This window comes from Manacus candei, unplaced genomic scaffold (genome assembly GCF_025592945.1).
Source record: "Manacus candei isolate 608988 ecotype Guabito, Panama unplaced genomic scaffold, ASM2559294v1 h1tg000008l, whole genome shotgun sequence".
NCBI classification, from domain to species: domain Eukaryota; kingdom Metazoa; phylum Chordata; class Aves; order Passeriformes; family Pipridae; genus Manacus; species Manacus candei.
In genome coordinates this window covers 17,830,302-17,852,796 of record NW_026138056.1, presented here as the reverse complement: position 1 = coordinate 17,852,796, position 22,495 = coordinate 17,830,302, and the positions used below count along the sequence as shown (strand labels likewise).

The following is a 22,495-nucleotide window of genomic DNA, read 5'->3' as shown; positions in this document are numbered from 1 at the left end:
TGAATACAATACTGCCATGAATAGAATGTAGAACAGAAAAGAGGGTTAATAAGGCAGACATTACAATAAGTGTATTTTTACGTGTAAATCAAAAGATCTAAAATGTAAAATATTACCATGCACGAGAATTGGCAGTAGAAACAACAAAGCTTTAATCTAAAGTGCACTAATGCAGCTCAAGTATGATCAGGGTTGAATAAATATTCATCATCTGCACTATATTATACTGTACTCTGAAGAGGAAGATACAGAAAAAAAGTACAGGTCCGTATTAGAATTCAGTTTTTGGCTTTGCAAGCTTGTTCAAGTCATTAATTAATATGCAGCTTTATAGCTAAGGGCTGACCAGTATTGCTGCTCAGAGAATGTGCAGTTCTGCCAAAGTCAAAATATTTCACTGAAGTGGCCAGTTTTGCATGAATTCTGTTTGAAAGGGAAAGGTGTAGGGCGAAATTTCATTTCTGTCAGAACAAAAAAGGTTAAAACATTAAGCTGATTTTTCTTGTTGACATTTGGTATTGTGCCTCAATACAAAATAACACGATTGCTACTGAATTCTGAATAATCAGAAATTAGCATTTGAGTTTTTGATTGTGTTAGCCTTTGCTTTGGTTTGAAAAAGAGCTATACTTGCAGTCTTAAACTTGTTTACATAGTTTTAGAGTCCTTTTCAGATTAAAATTAACAGATATCTGACCTTACAAAGATAAAATTAGACTCTTTCTCAAGGCCTGAGAAACAATTTTTTTACTTTTATTATTTTACAATATTGCCCTTTTCTTAATTCTGGTTTCCTGCTGTGGTACCAGTATCCTGTTTCTGTTGAGTAAGAGCAGATGCCTTGGACCTTTTAAGTCTGCTTTCTGCTGAGGAGCAGAGAACACAGACAATAGAATTGAGGTTGGTGAAGTGAATCAGCCAAAGATTCTTTATAAAATTCAGTACTATACCAGCTGTCTAATAATAATTAGAGATGAAGCACAGAGAGAAGAGCTGAATGTTGCTCATCTGGGGTGAAGTTGCCCACTGCTTTCCAAGAGACTACAGATACTGTAATGAAAGCACACTGCGTCTTCCAAAGACTGGTGTTGTGTCATAGATAAGGACATTGGGAACTTGACATTTTCGATAAACTGAGATTCCTGATGAAAGGGATGTATTCATCACCTCAGCCCCTGCACTGGTTAAGTGAACTTGAATACTGCATAAATCACCAGTTGCAGGTGGTTTTTCACAGTTTTATGTTTGTGCTTCCAACTGCTTTGTTTTCATGTGTTTCAGGCAGATTATTTTTTTAAAGTGTCAAGTAACATCAGCAATGATAGTTATTCACACTTAATCATTGATTTCACTGACTGATGAAAGATCCCCTCACAGGAACCCTTTAGGAAGCTGAAGTGAGACACCTTGTAAGAATAATGTTTCTTTCGAGCATTCTATTCTTCTGAGCCTCAGTTAATTATACCCATGTTAGTACAGTTGCCCTAACTCAAAGGTAGTTAAAGCTACTTGGTTATTCACTGGACTGTGAATAAAACTCATAGCTTTGCCTTAGGTGAAAGTAATTAGCTCAGAGACAAGTAATTTCCAGCTAGAGAGGTGAAAATCCTGTGAAAATAATTGATGATAAGACTAAGAGTAGAAAACAGGTCATCTAGTTCTTGGTCCTGTACCTAAAATATGAGATTATTCTTCCTTCTGTGCTTTGAAATGTCGTCCCATTCATCAAGTTAAATATACAGTGGATTAATGATACCAGTGTGTTCTAGCCAAATTATTTCCTTTTTGAGGTTCTATTATTGTAAATGACAATATTATTTCAGTAAGCTTTCACATTCTTTGTAACAATAACAGAAATTTGGACAATATTACAGATATTCACCACATCCTTTTAATGTAGGTCTGATTTGCAAATTGTTTGTTTCCTTTCTTCTATACTAGATGAATGTGTTACTGGTGAATAAATGTTTCCTTTATTCAATTAGTTGTATAAATAGTCAAATAATGTTTAATTATGTGACCTATTCACATTTTTACATCAATTGACAGTAAAATACTCGTAAGTAATTATTTTCATTATTCAACCAACTTTTTAAATGATTAAATAATATTTTTAAGTTAAATTCAATTACTATCAGCAAATAATGCAACCAGTATTAGCGTATTGTTTCTCATTATTTGCTTCAATGCGTTTACCTATGCCATGAACCTGCTTTGAAATGTTTCCCATAAAAATAAAATGTTTTGTGTGTTCACATGTACCACTAATATAAACTCAGACTGAGGAGTGAACCTAATGTACTGGAGAAGTACTGTAGTCCTCACTTCTCCACTGTTGGTAGGAGGTTGGTCGTTTCCCCTGAACCGTGATTCTGTCAGTGGTTTAGCTTTTTTATTTCTCCCATATGAAGAACTATAGACAATTATTTCAATAAATACACTCTCAATATTTGTATTTTAGTGATGTTAATGTTGTTAGTTGGAATTCATTGTTCAGTCTGAAGACAGATTCATTTGAAATTTACAGTCTTTTTTTCTTTCCAAACCAGTTTTGGATTTTTATAACACTATTTTTATTTGGAATATTTTGAATTCAGTCTGATGTGGTGTTCAAAAGCCACTGCTATAAATATGAAAGAATATTAGTGTAAGCACAAGAACTGCAGTGCACTTGACAGATGGAAAAGGTTTACAGTGAATCTATCATTGCCCTATGGTGGAGAACAACTCTATTCATAGATTAATGTTCATTTTATTACCATCGTATCTTACCCTCAATCTGTGTGTAGAAGACTCTCTGAAGTCATTGTGATCTGTATGCATCAATCAAGGGCAGTATGACACTCAGGACCATATTTTCAAATGTCAGTACTTGGCATCTGGTAACCCTATATCTTGTATGTCCAAAATATTTATTTTTATGTGTAAATATTGATGGTTACAGGAAGTTTTTGTAAGATAGCTAATCTGATGGGTTTGAAAAATTCACTGATTAACTATTTGAGTTAAATTGAGGCACAGGCTTAAACCAGGTGAGCTGATTTAAATCAGTTCCACTACTATTCAATTCACAACTACGCTGATAGCAATTTCCACCTGTCTGTATCATTTTACTAATGCAGTACAATCCCCTAGCTGTTTAGGTCAGGATAATACCTATTAAATTAATTATTGAATCTATTAACCCAGTTAGCAATACCACAGTTCTGAACAAAGTATTTGGGTCTTCTGAAGGCTTATACTAACAATTATTTCCAGAGAGTTTTGTAAAATTTGAGAATCTAACAATTTACATTGTTCAGATGTAAGCAACTGCTGTTTATCACCACTGCTGATGTCATATGGTAGAATAAGCATATTATCACCATATGCTGATAATATTGGTAGAAAAGGGGTCCCTGAAACAAGTCTGGGATAATTCATACTTTATAGCATACAGTCAAATGGAAAATCACTTTTGTCCACGCTTGCTCAGTATGACCTCTGCACTTTGTGAAATCTGCAATGACATAGATTGTATTCTTCTAAATTGATATTATTAGAAAAGTCCTCTAACTGTTGAGATTTGAGAGAAATAATTTACCGTCAGTATAATTTCCCGTGTCTCCCTTTGTGATGCTGTAATGAAGTTATTATAGTTTGGCCCTTCAGCCTATGACAGATTGAATTTTCCATGACTTGATGATGTGACAAAGTCATTGCTCAAAGGCAAATATACTTTGTAACTGATAAACTAATGCAAATTAATTTATACTTCAAGTGAACTTTATAAAAAGACAGTTTATTTTTAAACTCAAATTAAAAACCAGGCACTATCATAATTTAGTGGTCTCAAGAAAGCAATAAGTACAATCTGTGATGTGAAAAGAAGTATTACTACAGGATTAGGGAAGTTTCAGAACTTAAATCTTTTATTTTCTATACTGTTGGACTATGATGATGACCAGTGTCCTTTTAAAAAACTTAAGCTGTATCACAGGCTGGTTTAGGACAGAAGGAAGAACTGGATGTAAAAGTAATTTCCACTTGTCATGTTCATACAAAGAATATGTGAATTATTGCTCTCAACAACAAAAGCTTTACCCAGATTGTCAATTCACTTATTTCATTGCCTTTAGGCCAGAACTCTGGACAAGGGTTTGGTGCTGTCACATATCCTTTTCCATCTCATTTAAGTGATCTGGCCTCTGTTTTGGGAATGCATTTTAATTGTACTGTTAAGCCCTGTATCCCACACATGAATATTTCATATATCTAAGTGCTTTCACTGAATATATTAGCCCCTGGTTTCCTCTCTCTCTCTTTTTTTTTTCCTTGTTTTTTTGGTCATGCCTGTTGCCACAAATAAAATGGTGTGGCCTAAATATACATAAATAATCCTTTATGGAACAGGAATTTTCAGATGCCAATAATAGCTACTTTGTCAGGTTTTGGCTGGGCTATTGAAAATGTTTAAACAAAATCTGTCCGTCATATTACGTAAGCATTTTTCTATTTATATCTGCCTTTACCAGTCCACAACAAACATAATGAGCAATAAATGAAGCAGTGGCCAAAAGACACGTTTATGACTCATGCAGATGCCAAGGGACCATCCCAATATGGGCACTGCTTGGCATTTCTGCTAGCAACAGATCAGAGTGTAACTCTTATTTGACAGTATTTTTTAAGTTTACAGTTAAAGCCCATAGACTTTTCTAACCTTAATGTAAAGTAATGTTTAAGTTACAACAGACTTATTCCACTTAATACAAGAGATAGCAAGAGGCAGGAACACTGGCATAGTAGAAACAAGAACAAAATTTATCCTGTAGTGTGGTAAAAGGAAAACACATAAGTGTGCCCATTTGCCACCATTCAGACACACCTAAACTGAATTAACATTGGAATTCAATCCCACCTATTTTCTAAGGAATAAGCTTGGCTTCGATAACGGCAAAGATTCATAACACCATTTCACCTATTCTTGTGATGACTAGAATATTCCCCTACAGTGAATCTGCTGATAGTTTATGCAGATTGCATCTATAGAGCTGAAAATGTACGTGCACCTCCCACAAGTGATTTTGAGATAAAGATGGAAATGGAGAAAAGAATGAGTTACTAAAAGGGCAAGAAGGATAACATATCATGTTAGAGATGGATGATCTATGTTTTGGGCCTATGTAGAAACTTCCTTCCCTGGTATTCTAACCAAAGGTTTAAAAAGAATATGCTAGGGGACTTTCAACTCTGTTTTTTCTCCCATTTATCACTGTAATGATGAGCACCTGCTCCAAGAGACGTTGTTGGGACTCTTTGGACCTGGAACACCTGACAGATGAATAGCTATACATACACTTTCTATCCCATTAGACATTTCTTATTTCCTAAGCATAGTAACGTATCCTTTTACTGTATAAAGGGGGCAGTCTCCATCTTCAGAACATGCTGCAGGAACCACTTCACCATTATTTAACATCATGGTAGTCTTCCCTGTAAAATGAAAGCTGTATGTGCAGGGCTTAGAAGTAATACAATGATCTTACCCGTGTGCAGCTCTGAAACAGCCTATTTCTTGGATACAGAGAAGAAAGCTATGCTGACATTCTGAGCTCTCTTCTGTTGGTACAGGACAGCTTCAGGAGAAGTCAGTTATAATACTTCTGTTTGACAGATAAAATGCTTTATTTAAAGTCCACTTATGCTGATACAAACTGCTTGATTGATTCCCTGTACAATCAAGCAGACTAATCTCCTTTATTCCACAAGTAAACTCCTTCAGCAAGAAGTTTACATGAAGGTGTACCCTAGAATGTGATCTTTTGTTAGACAGGGAGTCAAAGAAGTAGAGATTTTTCCCAAAGAAGGGCTCGCATATTTACCAGCATGCATGTTTGGAATTTATTGACATGTCTGCTTCAGACTGGAGTCTTGCCACCAATTTATACCAAAAGCTTGAAGCATTCTGAGTTCCACAGAACCTTTTTTCATTAAAACCTTGGTGCTGTGTCTCAAGCTCTAAGGTGTCTATTTGTTGACTTTTCAGAAATAAACATGTTAAAAACCTGTTTAAAGGATGAGAAAAGGCTCCATATCACCAAATGAAGTTTTTGTCTATATGTTGTATTTTGTATTTATTTTTCAGTCATCTTCATCTTAACATCTGATTAGCAATTGCTTGTTTAAGAGAGCATATCAGGTTATCTGGCTGGAGATAACAAAGCATGTTTTCCATAGAGGCTTTCAGACTAGAGGCTACACAGATGTGCCTGAGTTAAAAGCATCTCACTGTCTACTTTGAGAAGTGTAGCTGGCTTCTGTGTTTAGAGAAAACTCATCTGAAGCATCATAAAATAAAATGTACGGAAAATATAATATTCCATAATTAAGATTTCTAATGAATTGCCTTGTTAATCCATACAGTGTATGCATGTTGCAAAATTTTCCTGGCTTAATTAGTGCACTTGCTGATTACGTTTATTTCCTGATGTACACACTGATTAAGCATTGTCCACACACTGAGGCTTGAAGCGGGATCAGTCTACAAAATAGTACCTAGTCATTTAACTGGAGACTCAGAATGCAAATAGATCAACTTATGTAAAATTAAATTAGTTCTAATAGAACCCATTTTGACTGAGCAGCTGGTGACACATTATAAACGGAATTCTCTTGTTATATGAGATAAAGGGCTTCTGCTAACAGATGCTTATATACTTTTAAGCCACAAAAATTGTCATATTATGTTTAAGGTCTTAAAGTTAATGAAAGAAGATAAATTCTGAGCTTGTTAGGTAATGGTTCTGCACTGGGTCTCAGCATTGCTATCTGAATAGTGTGTAAGGTCAGGTAACCCTTTGCAATGCTCCATGTAGGAACTTAGAAGTGAACAACCACTAAATCATATAGTCTCACAGCTAGCACACTAAACCTAGTCTCTTTAACAAACAGTGGCTATCAGCTGATTTTTGGGAAAAAAAAGCTATTAAGATTTGGTACTGTCTTAATTATTTTGTTCTTTTAATAGAAGTGACTACTTTGTGTTTATTACTCTTTGGGAACATAATTTCAGACTGTTTATAGCACTCAAACTAGCCATTGAGAACTAGTGATGTGCCGTTCCTGCTCAATATCTGCCAATGAATTGCACTTTTTTTCCCAGGAATGCTGTCAGACACACTGGTATTTTTGAAGTCCCAGTGACAGGCCTTTTCTTAGTGATGGAAGGTCTGGTGGTTTGTATGACTGGGTTTGGTGTGTCTTAAACTCCTGGATGTACTGTTTATTTATGGAAAGTTTGAGCCTCCAAGGCAAAGAACAAAATAACTTCAACAGAAGTACATAATTAAGCAAGTGAGTAATATATTAAAGGCCTAAATTTCAATTTTCTGGCTTTAGTAGATTTAACTCTGATCATGGATTTATTTTAAGATGACTTTTTGTGAAGAAGACATTATACTGGGACCTACAGGCTCCTTGGTTCTTGTCCTGTGTTTGACAATGCTTACTCTACCAAAATTTCTGTCCTTAACTGACTTTCTAGATGTAGCAGTGTGCAAGTTAATGCATAATGCTTTAAAACATCATAAAATTAGTCATATCTTTGGCAAGTTAATTAGGAAAACAATCAAATGTGTTATTTTTACTACATTCCTGGTGCATTTGTGATTGCATTTTGGTTTTCAGTCAATGGCACCTACTAAGCAGAATTAAAAATATCAGTTGATCCATTCACAGTTTGGTGTTTTTTCCTGGCCTTACTCAGTTTTAATTTAATGCCAGTGGATTCTATGGAGTTAGAGGTCTACAGAGTTTATATCATAATATTTTAGTCAACTCTTGCAGAACCCAGATGAGTAGAGACAGCTGCAAATCATAGCGATTTAAATATCTAATTCTTACTATCATTTGACTAAATGAGCAATAAAGATTAATTCAAAGAATTTAATTTTTACTTATTTTCTTAATGCAAGTTTGAATTATAAAGATGTGGATTTTCAACTAGCATGAGTCATACCACATTTGCTACTTCTTTTTGACAACCTGGAAAATAAACTAGCTTCACATTTGAATAAAATCCTCTGAATGTACATTTCTTCAATTACCTATTTTGTGTATTTTGTTTGAAAAGGGAAAATTACATTTTTTATTTAAGGGACTTAAATTTTAACTCTTATAATTTGGGTCACTCTTTCTGTGTGGAAATGGGAATTTGATGTGGTATGTATACAATCAGAGATTGCTTTTACATTTGCTACACAAAATTATGGTTTAGATACATTATAACAAGTGCTGAAACATTCTACATTTAGAACTGACTTGTAAAACAAAAAAAGGTATTATGTGGTCCACACGTACTTTGTTTTATGAGCAGTAAATGGTCTTTCACATGTTTTTTCACACATAGACTTGAAGAGAAAAAAAGTGTTACTGATTCTTCAAGACCTCATAATTAATTTTTTTTCCACTTTGAGTCCAGAAAGAAAATATTCTTCCTGGATACCCAAAAAAGCATGATTCCAGTTTTCTCTTCTAGTAATATAATAATACTCTTCTCAAGTGTGAAATGTCACACTCTTGTTTTATGGATAATATTTTTGAAAAACAATATTACTGTTTTCATTAATATTTGGAAAAGATAATTTTAACATGAAAGACTACTCATGAATACACAGTAACTAAATACATGGAATATGCTTAGGCAGTAATATTAGGAGACATTTTGTAAATGTGAAATGTAAATTCTGTCTTTAAATACAGTTCTTTATTCCATCATTTCAATTAATAAGTGAGTATGAGAATTAAATTTTTAAACTAATTTCCTCCATAGTCACTGAAGATTTTAATACTGGAGAAAAGAATTAAAATGCATAAATCTTTTAGCAATGCTCATTGGTACCTTATAGTTCTGCTCCAAAGAGTTTTCAATCTGTGAGGAAAAAACCCTCTTTTGTAAAAGTGAAGTATTTTGCCTACTGTCTCTAAAAATGTGAGAACCTTTATACCCAGGAGGAGTGCTAGGAAGTGTGGTAGGCTCTTAAATTACACACCTTATGCCCTAATGCAAGGCTCCAATTTAGAAGATGCTCTGACCTATCACCATAATGAAAATATTTAAAAATGTTATGTTCACTAATCATAGACATAACACAAACACTAGCTCAATGTTTTTTTGCAGATATTAGTAGCAATAGAGCAATAGATAGGAATGGAATTCAATCTGCATCAAAGTTTTGGAGACCAGACCATATGTCTGGATTTAAATGCACCTAAATATTTCCTCCAAGGACATCCTCTTTTGCGGTCCCTTGAAGACATTGAAAAAAACCACACACCAATTTGACTTGTAATTCTTATAAAACAATCCAAACTTATGTTTGCATAAAATCATTCTTTTACTTGCTATTTGTTGGTTTTCAGCAACCTTTAACTGTGGTGAAGCATCCACACGACTGAAAAAATTAATTCTAGTCAAACCTTTGTGCAATAGAAACTGATGCTAATAATCTCATACCTGGGCACTGGTTACTATGATCACAGTTTGCATTCCTGACACCATCTCTGTGGTCTCCCCAATTTTATGCCCAGAAAAAATCAGAACTGCCAGCACACATTCCAGACTGAAATTTAAACAGCCAAAAATCATTCTACCATTAAGCAAGAAGACAATACAACACAAGGAAACTAAATCCAAATACGTTTAAATTGCTGCTTTAGCCTCCACAGCCTTTTCATATGATTCATACCAAAACAAAATAAAAAAAAAAAAAAAAAAAAAAAAAAGAAACTAAACCCCCAAACTAAATTGAGATCACAGCTCTGAAAAAGTGCAAAGCTTCATATTTTTCCCTATTTCTAAAATGTGTCAACTGCAAAATGCCAGTGTGTTAGATCAAAATTAAAACCACATGAAGTGAAATATCAAACTTCATGCTCAAAAGAACTAAGAAAGTTCTCAAGACACAACCTCAATTTAAAGAAACAAAATTACAAGAAGTCATGCAGAGCAGTATTCTCCTCCCCTCACTGGAAATGTGCAGCTCTTTATTATGGAAAGGCAGTAGCCTCTCTGTAGTAAGGGTTGCAATCAACTTCCATTATAAAGCCCTATTTTAGCCCCCTGTAACTTTGGCTTGAAAAACTGGAATACAAATTGCCATATTTTCTCCAAAAGAGAAGAAGAGTAGCTGAGGATTTTTCTGTTTATATGGGGAGATGGGGAGATTAGGATTTTTTGGGGGGTTGTTTGTTTGTTTGTTTGTTTTGTTTTGAGTGGTGTTTTTGGGGGGGGCAATTTGAGGAAAAATAGTGTGACTGTTACAAAGTTTAAGTCAGTGAGGAAAAAATATCCTGTTTAAATTTTTACTTAGTTTTTTGGTGTTGGTGTTGCCATATCTGCCCTTATTTGTTGAAATTATTTTCAAATAATTTAATAAACCCGACCCATTCCTTTCTCAGTTAGGAGGGATGGAACTAATTTTTTCTGCATATGATAACAGTAAGAATATTTTGCTGATGACTTTAATAAATATAGGATTAGGCAATCTGGTCAATATTTTCAAAAGCAAATCACATCTGGGAGTGTGGTGTGGATCTCAAAGTGAAGTATAAGGCACATGTTGATCTACCTGGAGTTTTTGACACGTGATAAGTTTCCGGACCTCTTTGCATCATATTGGTTGGAATTTTCATCACAGAGGGAATGACTAAGTATTAAATTAAAAGACTGCTTTCAGAAATGCCAGAAGAAAACATATACTTAGTTACTGAGGGCTAGTGACTTTAATCTAGAGACTGCCTAATGACACTGTGGTTTACACTGGCCACTCCCAGCATTCAGCCTTATTTATCACGCCTGGCTCATTTCCTAGGATTAGGTCCAGAATATCCCTTGGCCATATAGGCTCTTCAGCAAACTGTGTAAGAAAAGAAAGCAAGCCTAGTCCATGGAAACATAATTCCCTCTTTTTTCAGGTAGTTGTTATCCCTGTCTGTATCTAAGCATTTTAAATTCTTTATGATTAAAGACCTGGAATTCCTGTAGATTTCATCGATTCACTGAGGGGAAAAAAAAAATGACAAAACGCCCCATATATGGCTCTCCTTTACTTTTGTGTAAACTCTTTAGAAAAGGTTTATAGTACTATTTCCATTCTATTAAAATTATCTCTTTGGTGTTAGAAAGAAGACTTTTTTGCCCTGAAGGCTTAATCATATTATGTATAAAAAGTTGCATATATATGTTTACATGTTTATATAAAATATGCATTTCCATAGAGATACTTGAAACCAGAGATTATTTTACATATTTACACCTATTTATACAGGTTTGGAGAGTCAAAGTTTGTCATGTACTTTGTTATAACAATAAGTATTGTAATTGTTTGTTGCATTAGTATGGTATTTTAAAGTCCCGACAAGATGCATCAGAATATAAAATTAGATGCTATTGTGATCATATACACACAATATTGCATACATGGATGAATCTGACTTTGGATTATTTTCATGTAATGCTTAAGATGCCCTTGTGAGATCACTGTGTCTTATAGTATAACTTAACTCTTTGAATATACTACAGTAAAGTTATTCAAAGTTCAGCAATAGTATTCTAATGTTATTAAAAAAACCACTACAAATTTAGAGGTTTTAACAAAAAATGTCATCTGAAAGGTTTTAAAAATATAATAGAAACCTCTCTACTAGAAAGATGGTTCTACTGAACAAATCAGAGTGGTTTTAGTAGGATATACCTGTAAAATAAATCCTAAACATTTAGAAGCAGAAGGAAAACTATTAATCCTGTGCCAAAATACTGGAAAGCAGGGAAAAGATGCCGATATTTTTTCTCTTTATAGCCATATAAGATAATTTTTTTAATTCTTCTTTTAACTGGCTGTTTTCATTGTGATAATTAAAGTTGAGACCCATTTGAATTTTCTTTCACCATTCAGAGTCCTTAAAACCCAGGAATGCTAATATCACTGTTTATACAATGTCATTAGGGTTTTCTTTGGATAATAAGTGTGTTCTTCACATAAGCAGCAAGGAGAAAAGAAAATTGTGTGCACAATTCCCCTGAAGGAAGCAGCTGTCAGGGATCAGGTAAGACATTTCTGGCAATAGCTGTTGGAGTTTTGTGTGTGTTGCTGAGAGAGCAGCAGAAAAGTTTGCCTAGGCACTTTCTCAAGACATGACTATGGACTAAAAAAACTCTAAAGAGCCACAACTGGAAGCCTAGGAAGATCTGAGGACAAGCATTAGGCTGAAAGAAAGGTGTTCAGCAGATGAGTGTTTACCTGTTGATTTCTCTAATCTAGAAAACTGTGGATTGTCGGCTACGGAAGTAAAATCAAACTCTTGCCTTCAGGCAAGTCCAAATCAAAGAAGGAATGTTTCCCAAACAGAAACTGTAATTCTCCTGCTTGGATAGCCATAGGTAGGCTTCAGGAAAAAATATGTAAGGAAAAACATGAAGGCAATTGAAGGAAAGATGCAGTTGTCAGAGCTCAGGATATTTGTACAACTTTGTTGAGTTTTGTACTTCTCAAGACTATGTGGACTGTGAGATTAGGTGAACTTTGTGTGAATATTTTCAGGGTTAATTTGCTCTGTCTAAAATAATTAGTTTCCCAAACAAGATTTAATCTGATGCTGCAAATACTCATGATGAAATTTTCAGAGGCTAATGCTGAAGGTATTAGAAGTGTCAACCCTACTTCTTACAACATTTGTGATGGTCTGAGAAAGGTAGGAATGGCACACATAGAGACAAATGCTTAAAATAGTAAACAGATCAATAATTTAGAAGTCAAAAGTTCACCAAAGTTGATATAAACAGAATATTTTTGCTTTTTGGATCAAGACTTTAAAACTACTGATTTATGATATGATCCAATATTGTGACTCAAAAGAATTTTTCCAGCTGATCAGTTATCTAAATTGCAAATGAAAATCTGGTAGTATCTATGATAGAAAGTTAAAGATTATTGGTTTTTTATTTATGCATTTAATAATACAATGATTGGGAGAAAAATGTGTTTGAGGCTTTTTTTAATTAGCAGCAAGAGCTGAGAATATTAGTTACTCAATATTTAGCCTTATTAAGAGAGTTTTTGGAAGGCTTAATCCATATTTGACATCACCTACACCTAATTTTCTGTGCTTATTAAATAACTGCTTTCGGTTACTTATTAAGGCTATATATTAAAGTAAATAAGACTGCAAAGAGACAAATATCTTTTTTCCCCAGTTTTAGATCAGCCTCAATTTCATAAAACTGTCATTCAAATTACAATATTCTACTCTCGCTTTCAGTGAGGTACGAGCCCAACCAAAAGCCCCATTAAAGATTACTTTTTTACATCCTTTGCATGGAGAGTTTTCCACAGTCCTTTGAGTATTTTCATAGAAAGACTAATAGAATTGGGTGCATGCCTGCACTCAGAGGCTTCAAGAAACTCACCTGAAATACTGTTTCCAACTTTCTGTGACAGAATTTTTTGGCAGGAAAGGAGTACTTCAAAATTTGCTGGCTTTCTCTAGGATACTGTTGAGTAAACATTTAAGAAAGAAATTGGCTAGAGAGAAGATGAAATCTTCCTGTTATTTCAGTTAATGAAGTATTTCAGAGAGAACATGCTGAAAACCTTAATATTCCCATGAACCAATATATAATTTTAATAGGATAATTGTTCACTTGTTAATATTAGTTCAGGTATCCTTTCTTCTTCCTCCTTTTTTATTCCTTTAGACTGACACTTTTGAAGTAACATGTTGTACAAATATTTCCTAAATGTCATTTCTAAGTTGAATGCATAATGATTTGTAGTTTTTCTGCTATGTATATATCTGGCAGCTTTCCTCAGCATAAGCCAGCTAACATAACTCACTCCAGGCTGATTTATTATTTTATTCAACCAGGTGCTTCCTGGGTTTGGCAACTTTGGCATTGTTGTTGTCTATAATGACTTTACCCTTGGTGCTTGATGATGCCAATGTGTGCAATGAATTTACTGGCACCAGCAGAGAATATTTCATTCCCTTATCTCTTTGTGAAGAATCAAGCTTCGTCTTGCATATTGCTTGCTATTCAATACATCTCATGTAATCTCTCTGATTTCTTTGATACCTCGTCATTTCCAGAATGTTTAGTTATGATTCTTCTGAGCTAATAGCTGTTCAGAGAAGTAGAAATATATCTTATATATATCTCATGTTGAAGTTTCTTTATAATTATTGTCACTGTTTATTTTTTCTCTCATGATGTCTTTCGTTGGTCATCTCTGTTTTTTCAGGAGATTGTATCATGTTTTGTCTTTTTAAAATAGATCTGGAATATCATTTGGTAAGATTCAGGAATACACAAAGTACCTCTATTTCTGCAGAGGAAGGAAAACTCTTTTTTTTTTCTTATTTACTGTATCAGTGTCTCCTTTGTAATTGTGAAGATAAACTAAATTCAAGTGAAAAGACTGGAAATTCTATTACTATTTAATAGATGTTATTTATTTAAAGTGCAGTTTCTGAAGTTTTCCCTGAACTTGAATAGCAGTCAGGTAACTGCTGTGCAGTCTACAAGAAAGCTTTCTTTGTCAGTCTGGTTTATCAGATATAGTGCCACAATTTGGTCTATGGTGTTTAAAGGGTATTTTATTTATCAGTTGATGACTATTAAGTCTTGTACCTGAGCATTCATATTAGACCTGCGCAATTTCTTGCTAAGACAAGTCTGAATAGTAGTTGCTGCGTATTGGAATATATTTGTTTCATTTTTGTTTCTGCAAAAAGACATTGTTCTCCTATTAGATTTCATGTTTCCCTGAGTAGTAGTTTAAGAAACAGTTTAACTTTTTTTACCTTTTTCTTATTATTCTTGTAAACTTTGAACCTCCTGTTGCTTAGAGGATTAAAATAGGATGACTATTGCAACCTAAAGTTTTGCTAACTTTTGAGCACTTATATCCTAAGTACATATTTGTGTTTTTTAAAGGGATTCTCATTACAATCCAATCTTTGCCAATTTTTCATTACTTACTGGATTGCAAACCATGCAAAATGCAATTTTGCATGTTAAAATGCATGTTAAATCTGAATTTAGGATTGATTTAATGGCAAAGATTTTTTCTTTCTTACTTATGTGTCTCAGTGGAAGACAAACCCTTTATTAAGTAAAGAGTTTTCAATATACATGGCACTACAACTACAACTATATATACAGTAATCATACAGGAAACAATAATCTGTATCTACAAATTTTACTTATCCTCTCATCCCATGTTCTTCCCATGATTGAGAGGATCGGAATAGCTTTGATAAACAAGCTGCCCCTTTAAGATAAATGAGATGGTTCAAAACCCAGGACTATACTTAACAGTGGAAAAAATAAAGACAGTGACCTAAATAACAATCTCACTCTATGGTCAATTAAGGCCATACACAGCAGATCATAAAAAAAAGAAAAAAAAAGACTTGTAAAAAAGCTCCATCTGGTTCAGAAGACAGTGGCCAGTCCCATAAATAACACAAGCTGTCAGGAAAACATCATTCCTATAGTACTCTGTGTATTGGCTTTTTGTCCAACTACAGATCCACTAAAAGGAGCTTCAGAGCTTTGCATAGGCTTGGACCAAACTTATTTCTTCATCTCGCCACAAGTGACACATTCATGAGTTGTTACCAAATTAACAAGGCGGAGAATAAAATGTACAGAAGTAAAGAATATCGACATATAAAATTCTAGAATCCTATTGCACATGCACACATACACAGACTCACACACACACAAAAAAAACTCACACAAAAAAAAGAAAAATTCTGGGTTTTCATTTCAACTGAGCTTTTCTGAAACCAGAAAACTAAACTCTTCAGCAACATTATATTTGGAAAACGTAGTTGCAAACTCCATGCCACAGTGTGAGGTAAAAGAGGAACAACTAGTTTTACTTTACAATTGTATTTTAAATAATTCCGTTGGGAGCTAATAAGTAGTTGGGAATACTAAAGACAGAAAGGAAATGCTTCCTGCTTTTACTGGGTTAAAAAAACCATTCATTTTTTCACATTCAGAAGATGTTTTTCATATTGGAAAAGGAGAGGTCATTCAGTACTGAACATTTGGTAGCATCTGTTAGTAGGTCAGAAGGTGAGAGTGCTGGGTGTTGTACAGTCGTATGATAAATAAATAAATAAATGTTCTGGAAGTTTATGAAATTGGTACTCAACAGAATGTGCCTGTGAATTTTCTAGATGGAAGTTAAATTTCTTGAAATTGATGATTGGAAATGCTAATACAGAACAATCAACAATGCTGAGGTGATGTTGAGCCCTGACAAAACAGGAGAAGGATCCACAGGCCCAGAACTGCCTCTGGAGTTTCCTATCACTTGCTTCAAGAAAGCATTTTGCATTCCACTTCTCCTCCAGGTAGTGCCACTTGGTGTTTTCTCTCTGGTTTTGAATTTGAGGCTCAGGATTTGTGGTCTCCTACGAGAGGATTGAAAATTACTTTCAACGATCTTACCAATTTTGAGAAATTCACTCCTGTGAGGGTAGCAAGCTTTCTTGGTCCAACCCTGCACTAAATCTCTAGTACATGATGGAGCCACCACTTTACCAGAGTGTTTCATCAGGTTTACTTAAACATCCTCCCCTCTACCACAGAGGGAGACAAAGGATTCTCCATTTTTCTATGGTCTTCCCTAAGGAAAAGAACAAAAGACATACAGTTTGTATATTTTCTTAGTTATATAGTTCAGAGCTGAACTTTGTTTCTGAGAAATCAAATGGTTACTCCAACACTCAAAATGTTAAAGCATGTGAAAGTTATGACATCAATGGAGTAAAGATATTTTGTGGATATTTTGCTTGCTCAGAGGTAAAATGGTGATCCATTATTTCTTCACTCTGCTTTGCATTCAGAAGAAAACACATAGAAAATTCACTTTGAAACATTTCCTTAAAGGTGCAAGATCAATCCCTAGAGAAATTCACAGCCTGGAGAGAACCTTGTGCTTGAGTTTGATAGTGACAGATAGCAATGGAGTGCAGTACTTAGTGCTCGGAACTAAGAGACCATTATGTGTACAACTCATAGTGAGATCATGGCAGAATAAAGCTTTCCCCAGCCCCACCCAGAAGTGTGGCTGGCTTTGTAATTTTAATTGGTCTATGTTTGTGGAGTGGGGCCTCTATTTACTTATGGCTTGGGGCTTGTGTTTACCAAGCCTGGTGGAGGCCAAGTGTCATATCACTGAAGCTTAGTTCCTGCAAGCTCTCCTGCTATATCTTGAGGCACTTTTCTTTTCAGTATCTGTGCCTGTCTAATTCACGAGCTTCTGTGAAACAAGCACAGGAGGGTACAAGGCCTACAGGGAGGAATTACACCTAATTACTCAAATAATTGCTAGGCTGTTGCCTTCTTAGTCACTGAAAATAATTTCCAGGTCCCTGGCTTTTATAGATAGTCTTCTAGAGGCAGGAGGACACAGCCCCCTTTTTAACTCAGCCCATTCACTCACAAAATCAGAACACTCGAGCCTGCAAAATTAATAAGCACCACTTCCATTACATATATTTTAGGTTGTTGTTGCCGTGGCGATAAAGTCAGGGACATTGAATCTCCTCTGTTGAGCCATTGTTATCATCCCTGGCCATCTGCTGCAGAGGAGTGATATTCCATCTCATTTGCATGATGACTGATATATGGGAGGTTTGGAAGGACATATGCCACAGCAATCATGTGATGAAAATTAAAGTGAAAGTTTTGGGCCCAGAGCCGAAAAAAATCTGTGTATGCGCATGAGGCTGTTGATGTGCAAATGTGAATCATATTGAGAAGGTTTGAATAGGGAGGTGTGACGTAAAGAGGGGACACAAACGCAGGTGCTTATCTCTAGGCAGTCAAAGGCGCTGGATGTCATATCATGGGAACTACCTTTCAAAGACACAGCTTTAGTGCACAGTTCAGCACACAAGGGAGGAGAAACATATAAGTTTTGGAAACAAAAATAAAGTAAGTTTAACAACTTTTTCACACTACTCTGAACCCATTGATGTTTAAGCAACTTGTACTGTTAGTAACTTTCTGTCTTTTTTCTTGTTTGTGCTTTTAGTTTGCAAAAAGCAAAAAATCCTGTCCATATATTGATGTTGAAAGCTTGAGAGATTTGTATTAAGAAGTTTGAGGGGGTTTAATCCGTGTTTAAAATGCTCTCTGCAAACTTTTCTTTTTTGTTTAAATGACACTAATGCTGTTTCTTCTACAATGTATGCTTGGTCATTATCTTAAATGCTATTTTGGGCCTCAATTAAAAAATAGCTACTTGTAACTGCTTTCAGAAAGCTTTCTGAATAAAATGTCATGGTGTAATTGCATTTATACTGCCTCAGTAAAGCCTTTGTTCATATACATTTTACAATTGTGCAAATTTGCAGCTCTAGCTATTTGATTTGAGGAAATGATCACAAGGATACTTTTCCTCTCATTTTGAAAAGTTACTGAACTTAAATACTAGCTTTTAAAAAAAGAGAGAGAAAATAATGAGGCTGGAGAGGGAGAGAGTGGGACCAGTGTATTTGTAGGAACTGTTCGATAGAAGCAGGTTCACTTGCAGTTGTGTATTACAGACCAAAGAGCTTTCTCATGATTTTTTGAATGCTTTAAAATCATGCATAAGGTTTTTGAAATTAAGATTATTGATCAAGATATTTATTAGCTTTACTCTACAGGAAATAAGAGTCTTTCAAAGCATGGAATTTCAGTCCTTTAAATTATTTGGGATTCAGAGAGTGAATTGAGAGCTTCTGATTAAAAAAGCGAATACTGTACTTCAGAATGCAGAATGAATATATGTGTCAGGAAAATCTTTAGAAAGTTAAATCACAGTAATATCAGGAAAGGTTGAAGAGTGAAATGGACCTTCTGGGACAACATTTTGCAGGAGGATAATTTTTATGAAATAGCATTTGATGCTAGAGAAAGTCTGTTTAACACTCTGATCAGCAATCTCTCTCTCTCTCTCTCTGACTTTCTTTTGTCTTTAACAAAGCACTTAGTTCAGATGTTTGTCTTCCTTCATATGTAAATAGCAAGACAATCTTGTGCAAGGTGCTGTGAATTTTTCATTTAAGAGATTAAAAGCACAAATCCCAGATTTTGTCCTTAAACTGTAAAACTGTATGGGATGAACTTTGTCAGCTAAGGATCTTTGTAGGATTCAAAATGACCATTTATTACCTCTTTTCTCAATTAAATTAGTTAAGTTAATTGTGTAGATGTGTCTTCTTTGGTTTGGCTGTGCCATGGTTTTGTAATTCTTGGGGAAAATTACAGCACTTGTGATGAAAGCTTTCTCTGAGACAATAATATATTTCTGCGACAAGGTGACTAGCAAATAATACAGATTTGGAATCAGGAATTTCTAAATATAGGCTTTGCCTTTTAACTTCCCACTTTGGAGCATTTTATTTTGACTTGTAAATATCATCTGTGTATTACAGTACTTTCATGCCTGCAGGCTAAGATTACCAGTCTTCCTTTTTTCCTCCTCCTTCTAAATATTCAATTACTCAATGGTAATTATTATTATGTGGCCTTCTTGGCTTACTGCATTATTAGATTAATATAGATTTCTTGTGCCAAATTAGCGGAAATCACTGTTATACACAACAACGAATCACTTTTTTTCTTTTAAGTTTTATTTACTTTGTTGAATAACAGGAAGACTTTGACATTATGAGATTTTATTCTTAAGACTTTTAATATATCTTTGAAAGCTGAGCGGGAGAGTGTACCTTTTTGTTTTGCTTTTTCTTTTGTAGATTTCTAATAAGTAGAAACTTTGGTTAAATTACAGATTAATTCATTCAGATGTCTATGAATAGGGACCTTTGTGAACGAAATTGCAGTTCAACCCCCTGATCTCTGGTTATCGTGACAGAGGTGTGTAGCAGAGGTGAGAAAACCGAAAATGAAAGACGGGGAGCTGTCCAGGGTACTGCAGCTGACCAATATTTCCTATTACTGCACCGAAAAAAATCTTTGCTGAAGTGCTCACAAAACTGCCACCATTTGTTACTTCTTGTTTTCCTCTCAAAACCAGAAAAGAACCCCCAACCTTATAATGAAGTTAACTATAAAAGACATGTGTATGGAAAACTTGACTCAGGAGCATGTCATCTTTCTGTTAATCGGAAATACACCCTCATATCACAGTAGCTTTCAAAAATTGTTTATTAAGATTACATTTTTAGTCAAAGTTTTTTGTCAAAGTTACAGGCAATAAAACTTTTCTGGTCTAAATTAATCCATGTGCATAACACAAACGGTTTCTATGGTAGTGCTGTAATGTAAACAAAACAAACAACAACAAAAAAAAAAAAACCAGATCCCAATCTTGCATTACTTGATTGCTTTTGAAATGAATTCTTGTCCTTATGTGACCTGAAATGTGTGGTTATAAAGCTATAGAAATCCAAACGCTCATATTTGTTTGATATGAAATGAAAAAAAATAGTTAAATTGAAAGTTTAACATCATGAAATTCAAAATCCCAAGCGGTATATAAACATTAAAAGAAACTTTGGACTGCTAATCCTAGGAAATGAGTTTTATGGATTGAATTCAACAAGGCTTCAGAAATGGTTCCATCTGCTGCCTAGCAGCTGGTGAAAGGATAAATTTAATTCATTAATTCATTTGGAAAAAAGGATCCAAGTAGTAAAGACTGCACTGCTCATAATGCACATAGGTGAAAATCAAAACTGAAATTAGGTCCAGTTGATCATCTTTGATAATGAGGGACATTTTCTTTGTAATTGTTATAATTATCCTGATCAGGCAGTTGACAGTATATTGATATATGCTGTTTGCCAGTATTTGTATGTCTCAAAAAGTTGAGAACAGTTCTGAAAGAAGAACTCCTCTTCTGGGAGGAATATCCCTACTTTGTGAGTTACAGATTGTGTAGTTTAAATACTCAGGTTGTTTCACTGAAACAATATTTCTGTCTTTCTATGAATCTTTGCAACTTCTTTCCTATTAACTCAGTTTAAGAACACAAAATACTTCACCACTGAAATTATAAAACAGACTTATGCACAGTTAAGTCACCGTAATAATCCAAATCCAGAACGTTAAATGTAAAGAGTTTAATACTTCACTTTTATGTTAGGGTTACAAGTTTCATCTTTTCTTTCCTGTTTTCACCCATTTTCTTTTTATGGTAAACACTAAAAACTTGGAGTATGAGTGAAAAATATAAGTTAACAACTGAGAAATGGTGATTTTTAAAGATCCAAAGTTTTAAACGCAAAATTAGTTGGACAAATTCTTCAGTAATAAATTGACATTTAAATTCTAACTATAAAGTTATCCAGATTGTCACTACCTCCAGATAATTTTTTTAAAAGTTTTTTAAAGGTTGCCTTTACTGACTTTAATCTAAATCACAAGCAGTGAGTGCAGAGTTAGTTAAAGCTTTTGAACAGTGAGGTGGTCAAGCGGTAAAGGCTCCTGTTCATCTTATATCAGGCACACAGGTAAACCTGTGCCTCATTACTTGCTGATGAATACATAGGACTGATGAACCTGTTATCCTGAAACCAGCTAAATGTCTGCCAATGCCTATTTTCAATGTTTCTGCTTGAGATGGTGATTTCATGAATGATATTTGGCTTTTCCCATTTCCTCTGTAGCCCATAGCTCACTGTGGTGGGTTTGTTGGATTTACTATAAAGGTTCTGTTCGCACCCTGTGGGTTGGGTTAAGAATTAGGATTTATGCATTTACTTCTACTGTTGCTTTGTTTATACAGCTTTGGTTTAGTTTTGATCCCTTTTTTTTTGCCTTTGAGGCTCTTCCACAGTGTCAGCTGCTGACTGATAGTAGGAGAACGGCCTCGTGGTGTGAATGAAAGGGACCTAGCGGTTGGTAAACAGAGATAAGGAATAAATAGAGCACAGGCAAAAGGAGATAGTTCTGTGGGAGCCCAGATTGCCGCCAGTCTGTTCAAGTGAGATGCAGTGCCTGTCCTTTTCCCAGATTAAATTAGTGTGCGAAATCTCCAGTGACCTCCTCCCCTTCTCCCCATACTCTTTAGCCAAGCTGAACAGCCTCTGCTGTAAAGTATTCATTTTATCCAGGGACAAGTTGGACAATAGAACTCTCCCTGTTACTTATGGACAGCTGTCGTGATTCATAGGGCTTTTCAGCATTTCATTTTTCATAAGAGTTAAAAGGGTTTTACCTTGTAACTGACGAGAGGTTAGAAATGCAAAGATGCCAGCCCTGAGGTTGCCTATAGTAAAGAAGTTAATAAATAAATATCACACACACACACACACACACACACACACACACACACACATGCACAAACACATCCCCTCTCCGGTGTGCGAAAGGCTGTGTTTTTTGTTAGTGCTGCTCTTCTTATTTACAGGGGTTTAATTGTGATAACATGATTACACTGAAGCATGAACTGCATGGAGAAATTAACAAGCAGAGACACAGTGA

At 34.8% G+C, this 22,495-nt stretch overlaps 1 protein-coding gene across 5 annotated transcripts in view; it reads left to right on the top strand.

Moving 5' to 3' along the window:
* ST18 (ST18 C2H2C-type zinc finger transcription factor) overlaps positions 1-22,495 on the top strand; it is a 182,684-nt gene that overhangs the window by 65,702 nt on the left and 94,487 nt on the right. The window contains exon 1 of one of the 5 annotated variants that reach the window (XM_051774253.1): positions 239-264. The exons of 3 other annotated variants lie outside the window; for them this stretch is intronic. The gene's annotated coding sequence lies outside the window, so the exon portion shown is untranslated. Of the gene's footprint in view, positions 1-238; positions 265-17,884; positions 17,996-22,495 lie in introns of those variants that run through there. One more of the 5 variants, XM_051774231.1, reaches the window with a different exon arrangement.